Here is a 9,237-nt window from a genome sequence, read left to right as displayed (position 1 = left end):
ACAAAAATGAGTTCAATCGGGTTTCTTTGTGCGAAACGACTTTCGACATATGGCACACTCTTGAAATCACATACGAAGGCACTTCTAGAGTTAAAGATTCGAAAATCAACATTTTAATGCATGATTTCGAGCTTTTTTGAATTAAGCCGAGCGAAACCATTGTTGACATGTACACCCGTTTTACGGATGTCGTCAATGGTTTACAAGCTCTTGGCAAATGTTTCTCGAATTTTGAACTTGTTAGTAAAGTTTTACGATCACTTTCTAAAGCTTGGGAATCAAAAGTAACGGCAATATAAGAAACAAAAGATTTAAATATTTTTCCACTTGAAGAACTTATCGGCTCATTGATGACGTATGAAATGGTGCGCAATGCACATGATGAACACAATCAACACTTGAACCACCTTCCAAAGAATAGGAAGGATTTGGAACTCCAGACAAATGAATACCACTTGAGCGATGACTCAAGTGATGAGGACAATGATGAACTTGAACTTCGAACACTAACTCTTACTAAGTTCATTAAACAAAAATCTAAAATAAACAATGAACTTGAACGGAGGAAGAGGCCAAAGGAAATGAAGGCACCCAAGGATGAATCAAGAACTTCCAAAGGTGAAACGGCGAATTGGGCTTTGACGGGCTTCGACTATAAGGTAAGTAACTCAACTCTCTTGAATTATTTTGAAATTACTTGATGTTTTTCATGCGTGCTTAATTTAGATAGTAGGAATAGGAAATAAAAAATTGTTTTTCAAAAATTATATCATGTTTTTCTTTTTAGCATCTTTGAAAAATTAAAAAATTTAAGCATGAAAAGATAGATTCACCTAAAAAGAAAAATGTATGACTACAACAAATAACAAAATGATTTTGTTTGAAAATGCCTTATGCCCAATGAAACCATCATTGATGAATATGCTTTATATTTAATAGTTTCTTTGGCTTATATGCCTTATCATGATAAACGTTTTGAAAAGTTTGTATCATACTTAATGATTGTTATACATAATGATTTATTGGTCTTGAAGTTATTCAATTTTGATTAAATGAAATTATGTTTGATTTGAAGTAATGCATAATGATTATACTTAATGATGTATTTTTTGATTTGACATAAAAGTGGCTTTAAAAAAAATGATGTATGTTTTGATTTGACATAAATGAAATAGGCATGCTTATATGAAATAGTGAAGTGTCATGCTTGACAATTGTATACTTAATGATGCATAAAGTTGTAATGAAAATATTAATATTTTAATACTATGATTTGATGATTTTATGCATGATATTGTAAAGTTATATATAATGATGCATAATGATGAAATTGTGTAATAAATTTTGAAACATTTTGAAACCATGTTTTAGTGTCATGCATATTGATCATGCTTAATAAATTTCGAATTATGCATAATGAATCTTACGATTTATGGATTATTGATTTTTACCATAATGAAAGTACCTTATTGATCTTTGTTGAAATAAATCTTACTCTTTCGGTTTTAAACATGATACATGTTTTTATTTGGCATAAATGAAACAAAATCATATGTTTTGAAACAATCGAAAAGAGGAAAACATTCTTGAAAATTATTTTGCTCAATCTTATTGATTTTGATGAATCCATTTGTATCATCTTTGTGAATCTCTTGGATTTTGATAATGATTTTGATGATTTAAATTTGAATAAATTTTTATCGAAATCACATTCTTGATAATTATGTTTTGAAACTTTATGTAAACCAAGAATGTTCATCATGATTCTCTCTTTGAATATTTAAAGAGGAGAATTTTCTAGATGAATCATGATTTTGATGATTGAATATTTGATGTGCATGAATTGAGATCTTGCTCTCCTACTATTCTTTTTGCTATTTACCAAAAGGAAGACTAATTCTAATAAACCATAATATGATATATGAATTTTATTGTATTCATGAAGTAATATCTCATCACTAATTTTTGTTTATATTCCTTCATGTGATGATATGAATGTATAAAACACTTATGATATGATTTTTTATACAATTCCATGTATTCGTGAAATATTTATCTCATCACCCAATTAATTCCTCTTGATACTCCTAATGTGATGAAGTGAAATTATGCATGAAATACAAATGGGGAGAAGTTTTGATCATGCATGGTAGGATATAATTTGACAAATTGATACCATCATGATATGAAACATTTATGATTTGCAATAATGTATGCAATACTTGTGCCTTCTAATTGTGATGTGATGTATTACATATGATGTAAATCATGATTTAAAATACTATGAGTTGTTGCTAAAATAATGTATTATAAATATTGATTTAATGTTTTGTATCATGAATACTCTAAATGATGAATGTTTGGTATCATGATCAAAATATTGACAAATAGTTAAAAATTTAATTATCATGTATGATATCCTCATAATGTTGATCGATTTATTCAATATCGTGCATGAATAAATATAAGGTTTTTGAAAATGTGCATATTCTAATTTGAAAATATGATGATACACAAATAAGATTGATACTTACCTTTGTCATAATTGATGTAAAGGGTCTTTCCTTCTTCTTGACAATGACAAAGGGGGAGATAGCTAGCTTGCACAAGTCAAGAAGATGCAAAAACTTGATTGCTAGCTTACCTATCTTAAGTAACAAAGATTGCTAACTTGCTTATTTCAAGAAGCAAAAGTTGTCTTCTTGAACATCACTATCTTGTCTATCTTAAGAAGCAAGACTTGCAACCTACACATTACAATAGGAAGCAAGAATCGATAGCTTATACACTTCAACGAGAAAGCTATCTTGTATTTGCTATCGTAAAAGTTGCTAGCTTATAGAGAAGCAAAGAATTGCTATCTCGAAAGAAGCAAAAAATGCAAAACTTAGAAAACTTGCAATATAATTGCTCTTGCCATGCTTTGTATCAAAAATAGGTTGATATCCTTAAAAGCATCGCATTAAATTTTTTAGTATCCGCAATGTATCACATGTATCGCAAATTGAAAATTTTGAGACTATTATCATATCATGTTTAACAATTGATGTCTTTCATGACATGATTTCTTTGCATTTTTGTCTTGTATATATCATGTGATGATTGAAATATTGATTGATGCAAATTCATAATTTATGTAAAAGTCTAAATCATTGGTTCCTCTCCTTCTTTTCGGCAATGACATAGGGGGAGAAAGATTGCTAGCTCAAGGCAAATGCTGGCTAGCTTGTACTCTTCCCTTTTTTTCGGCAAAAACAAAGGGGATAAAGCTTTTGCTAGTTAGAATATGCAAAGAAAAGCAAAGTGCAATCTTGCACAAGAAGCAAGTGTTGAATTGCCATAATTGAACTTAAGAATCTTACTATGCTTTTGTGCTTATATGTTGTGCTGAAAATCTAGCTTCATGTTACAAAAACTTGAATATCTTTTAAAATAGCTAGAGCTACTTCTCCTTTTTGTTGATGACATAGGGGAAGAAGTATATTGATGACTTCATGCATTTAATTGAATAATTTATATATATTTGCATGATGGTTTAAATATTTTTCACAATATGTGATGAATGTTACTTGGATTTGGGATAATCCAAGTGTTCTATCAATGGCATATTGATAGGGGTTGTCTGGTTAAACTCTGGGAAGTAAAGGTTAACTCCGTTAGTCATCAATTAGTTGTCATCATAAAAAAGGGGGAGATTGTTGAATCTCGGATTTTGATGATGAAACTAATTGATTGTGTTTAGATGTTTAACTGCATTTTGAGTGATGCAGGTTTACTCGATCAGGATTAGACAGTTAACGCAGGAGGAATTGACGTTGCGCCGGAGGAGATCATGTTAGGATATTGGATGGTAGAAGGCTTCGGACATCGGGCATCGGGCCAAGAGCGGAATTGCGCCAAGGATTTCAGGGTTATGGAGGTCAACCACCGATTGGGCAACAAGCCGTAAGAGAGGATGATGTGCTGAAGAATCGGACGAAGCGCCAACTAATGATGTGCCAGGCAATAGAATGTCAATTCGCGTTGTAATAATTGTCTAGATCGGAGTAGAGTTTTGGCTTGTGTGTGCAGGATTAACTATGATAACGATGAAGACATAAAGCAAAACAAAGTGTCGGAGTCAAGCGCGAAGGATTTGTTATGAGTTCGAGAGTTCGACGAAAGTCCGAAGGTTCGTCGGGAATACTGCCGGAACTAGCCGAGAATGAGTAGGGAGGTTGCCGAAGGGTTTTTCGGAAGCTCGCCGGAAGGTTCGTTGGAAGTTCGCAGAGCTCTCCGAGAAAGAGCGGAGCTTGCCGAAGAAGCTCATTGGAACTCGCCAAGATCAAATCGTGAAGTCTAAGAGCTTGCCGGGAGTCCGTAGAATAGTTACCGAGAGTTCGTCGGAAGACCGTCGGAAGTTCACCGGAAGCTCACCGGAAAAAGTCTTGACTTACGGACTTTGTAATAGCTTAGAAAATGTCTTTAAATTTGTAGTTAGCACATTAATTAGGGTTAGGATTAGGTGTTAATCCTATAACTCAAGTAGTGGCCAATTGGGCCCGAGTTCAGACTGGTTTGGGCCAAGTTTGGAGCCCAACCAGTGAGCTGAAATAGTGTAGGCGGTGCTAGTCATAGGTGCCCAGCAAGCCAATCACGTGAGTGATGGCACGTGTGACTTGATACAGAATCTTTTTACGTATTATATTTTGGCGTATATCACTTTATAACTATTGCATATATGCATATATATATTGTGATGTCCTTGGATTTGTGCAATGGGAATCGGATTGTGATGAGATCATGATAATGAGATCGATTCACCTTTAAACACATATCCTAAATAATCCCGGTCATAGGTTACACGAGAGGGACATCGTGATAACCGGACAGACTGGTGTGTTGTATACCCGTCCATATGATGGATGCAGCTGGTCTCATAACTGCTCATGTAGGGACACTAGGGATACAGTACAAGTGCTCATTGGAGAATGAGTTCACTGATTGATCTGCTTACGGAATGCTGGATGGTTGATGATGCCTTATTGTTAGACAACGATTCCGTAGTCCTAGTGGTATATCTGGTCCTTAGACTTGAGATACCGAGGATGTCCTGTATGAGTGCTCCACTCTTTGATACCAGACTTATAGGTTTGGCTGTCCCAGATCTAGTACAGCTGGTCAATGGGAGTGGTAGTCGACCTTACGAGGGCTATTGAGTGTCGATAGAGGATCATCCACTCTCGGCGTCATGAGAGGAATATCCCATGTGTTCTTGCTCAGACAAATCCCTGGCCAGGGTCATTCGGGTTGAGAGAGAAATAATTCTCCGGGAGAATCCGATTAGAGCTAGACTCGAGTAGAAACCGTATGGGTCTGACAACACCATGCTCGATATACGGTCTTTGGGATATTAGATGGATGAGGGACTATAGATACACGGTAACTGAGGACAGACAGGTCCAATGGATTGGATTCCCCTGTATCGTCTGGGGACTACGGCGTAGTGGCCTAGTACTGTTGAATCTCATATTTTGATGATGAAACTACTTGATATATGTTTATGATTTAATCTGTGTTTTGAGTGACGCAGGATGCTTCGATCAGGATGAGATAATTAAAGCAGGAAAATCATGTTGTGCCGGAGGAACATGTCAGAAGATTGGACGTCGGGCCGGTGGATTGGTCAACGTATCGACAGAAGGCTTTGGGCCGTGGACTCGGGCATCAGGCCAAGAAGAGCGGGTATTGTGCCAAGGATATCGGAGTTGCGGAGTCAACTGGCCGATTGGGCAATAGGCTGCAGGAGAGGACGATGCGCCGAAGAATCGGACGAAGCGTCGAGGGACCAATGACATGCCGGACAACTTGGTTAATTGCTTAGGATTAATTGTCTCGATCGAAGTTTTGTTTTAAGTGTGCAGGATTAACTACGATGGAAGAAAGACATGCAGTAGGAGTTGCGCCGGAGTCAAGACAATGATCACGTTGGGAGTTCGAGAGTTCGACGGAAGTTCGGACAGTCGTCGGAGGTTCTGCGGGAACAAATCCGAGAAGTCCATGAGCTTGCCAAAGAAGCTTGTCGGAACTCGCCAAGTGGATCGTCGCAAGTCCTAGAGTTTGCCGGAAGTCCGCAGTAGCATCACCGAGGGTTCATCAGATGATCGATGGAAGTTCGCCGGAAGCTCGCCAGAAGAAGTGATTGATGCACCGGAGCAAGTCGTAGTAAATGTCTTAGGAAAAATCGTAGTTAGCACAATGATTAAGTTGGAAATGGGAGGTGATCCCATTAACTTAATCTTGGGGCAATTGGGCCCCTGAAAAACCCAAATTGGGCCGAATGGATCAACCCATTCGGACCTTGATTTCTGGCGGGAGGTGCAACCACCCAAGCCAGGAGGTAGCACCTGTTAGGATCGGAGCGGCACTAAGAGGGGGGGTGAATTAGTGCAGCGGATTAAAAGTTCGATTTTAATCAAAATCTTTCATACGTTAAGAACGAAACTTGAGAAATTTAACTTGAAGGCGTATTCTTAAAGTTGCGCAGCAAGAGTAATAAGGAACTAAAGCAGTAAGAAGATTTGCAGTAATGTAAATGACAATAATAAAAAGCAAACCAGAGATTACGCCGATTTTTAGAGTGGTTCGGTCAAATGACCTACTCCACTTGCGAGGCCCCCCTTCGATGAGGCTCCCACCTTCCACTAGCAAGTCTCTTGAAATGGAAGGGTAAACACCCCTCTTACAACCTTTTACAAGCAGCTCAACCTCTTACAAATTTTCAATAAGAAAGAAGGAGGAGAACTCTCTAGCAAATTGAAAACAAGACTTGCTAAGACTTTCTAAGACTTTTCTCTCAATCAAAATGCTTCTCAAAAGTTGTAACCTCAGCTGAGATTTGAGGGGTATTTATAGGCCTCAAGAGGATTCAAATTTTGGGCTCCAAAATTTGAATTCTCTTAGGGTTCCTGGTGCTGGAGGTTCCACCGCCCAGCCAGGCGGTGCCACCGCCCAGCGCTCGGGTGCTGGACGGTGCAACCGCCCAGCCAAGGAGGTGTCACCGCCCAGCCAGGCGGTGCCACCGCCTGGCTCTCCAATTCATTTGTTTGGCTTAATTTTAGCCCAAACCAAATCTGACTTTGGGCCCAATTGGCCCCTAACCAGGATATAGGATTATCTCTTAATCCTAATCCTAATTATAGGTGAACTACATAACACAAAAATAACATCCTAAGCAAGTTTTTTTTAACCGCGAACGTCGAGTCTTGTTCCGGCGAGCTTTCCGACGAACTTCTTCCGACGGACTCCCTGCAAGCTCCCAATCTTTGTGATGACTTTAACGAGTAGCCGAGCCTTCTTGGTGATCTCCGTGAGCCTCCGACGATTTCTTCGGCGAACTTCCGACACGTTCCCGATTTCTTCTCGGATGGTTCCGGCAGCATCTCCGATGATTCTTCGGTCTCTTAAATGTCCATCGAGCTCGACTCCGGTATCCTTGCTTTATGTTTTCTGGTTATCATAGTTAATCCTGCACACTTAACTCAATAATATGGATTAGATCAATTAACCCACCAATTGATTATATCATCAAAATCCGAGATTCAACAATCTCCCCCTTTTTGATGATGACAATCAATTGATGACGGAGTTAAACATAACTCCCCCTATCTATATGCCATATTATGAGAAGATAAAAAACATTTGAATTCCATCCCATTGGATTCAAGCATAACCTGATAAGTTCTAATCGTAGAACTTATCGTTATCCTCATTAAACAATAGTAAGTACGAAACTTCGATGAAAATCATAAGTTAATTGATACGGGACGAATTTTGCTATGACAGAAGATAAAGATTTTCAATATAAATTTCATGATATCAATCTTGTGATATTTTCAAGGATTTGCAAGTCATATAAGATATTCATATCACACAGAAGATAAAGATTTTCAATATAAATTTCATGATATCAATCTTGTGATATTTTCAAGGATTTGCAAGTCATATAAGACATTCATATCACACAAGTTTTTGTAATTCATATTAGTCATGCTATCGTTCTGGTGTAAGTCATCACTTCTCCCCCTTTATCATCAACAAAAAGAGACAAGCCAGCTAATTGATGATCATAGAAAAAGGTTTAGCATTTATCAAAGTTCATCATTCAAATTTGCCAGAAATAGTTTATCCAAAAGACATCATCATCTATGCAGATTAAGACAGTAGTTATCTAAAAGGAAAGATCAGTTATCGTTCAATCGATGACAAACTTGAACTTGTTTTTAAAAGCAAACAGAACAGAATAAAAAGATACATCAATTTAATCCTTAGGAGGTAATCCACAGTGCTGATACATGATATCTATTTTTTCATTCATCTGTCGTAGTGTCTTCAAAATTTCAACTTGTTGATTCTGAATTTGTTCTTGCTGTGATTTGATCTGAGATAGCTCCGCCATGATGATATCTTCAGAGGAGGAAACAGGAGCTGAAGGTGCTGCTCCAAAGGGACTAGGAGGAGGAGATTCATTTCCCATAAGAATTGGTGTTTCGGGTTGTTCTATTGGTGTAGGAATTGGATCCGTCCTTCTAGGCTGCCTAACCCATATGCCATTGCTAAAAGTGCACCTAAGTTTTTTCAGCAGGTTTTTATTTATTATGTTATATCGATCATTTTGAATAGATTCTTCATCGGGTGGAATGCAAATGTCATAGGCATGAAGAATTCTAGTGATTAACCTCCCATATGACAATATAGTATCTTTAGTCATAATTTTCTGCATGTGTTGGCGAATCAAGTACCCAAAACAATTATGCTGACCGGTCATAATCCAATACATGGTTCCTATCTCTATTTGACTTATTTTGTCAAGATGAAATTGTTTGGGGAATATGATGCTTGTGATAATGTGATGAAGAATTTTAGAGTTGAAAGGCAGTAAGTGTTCACAGCTCTTGGGTAGGAAGTCAAGGTTTGGATTTGCAAAAATTGTTTTCACGGCTTCGGAATAGGTTGCTCCTATTTTTTTGACGTCCCATTTACCTTTAAAATAGCATCTCCTATCTTTTTCAGTTATGCCAATTAGCTCACAAATGGTGCTGTCAAATATTCTAATGGGTGTTCCTAGAATGTAAGTGCTTAGGCTATCATTGTCTTCATATAGGTTGGCATAGAACAATCTCACTAACCGTGGATAGATTGGTTCATCTATTTGTAGTAGAGGTAGAGCTTCTAGGTGTGCAAACCACCTAATGGGTT

Source organism: Musa acuminata, chromosome BXJ3-1 (genome assembly GCF_036884655.1).
Source record: "Musa acuminata AAA Group cultivar baxijiao chromosome BXJ3-1, Cavendish_Baxijiao_AAA, whole genome shotgun sequence".
Taxonomy (NCBI): domain Eukaryota; kingdom Viridiplantae; phylum Streptophyta; class Magnoliopsida; order Zingiberales; family Musaceae; genus Musa; species Musa acuminata.
This window is presented reverse-complemented; position numbering follows the sequence as displayed.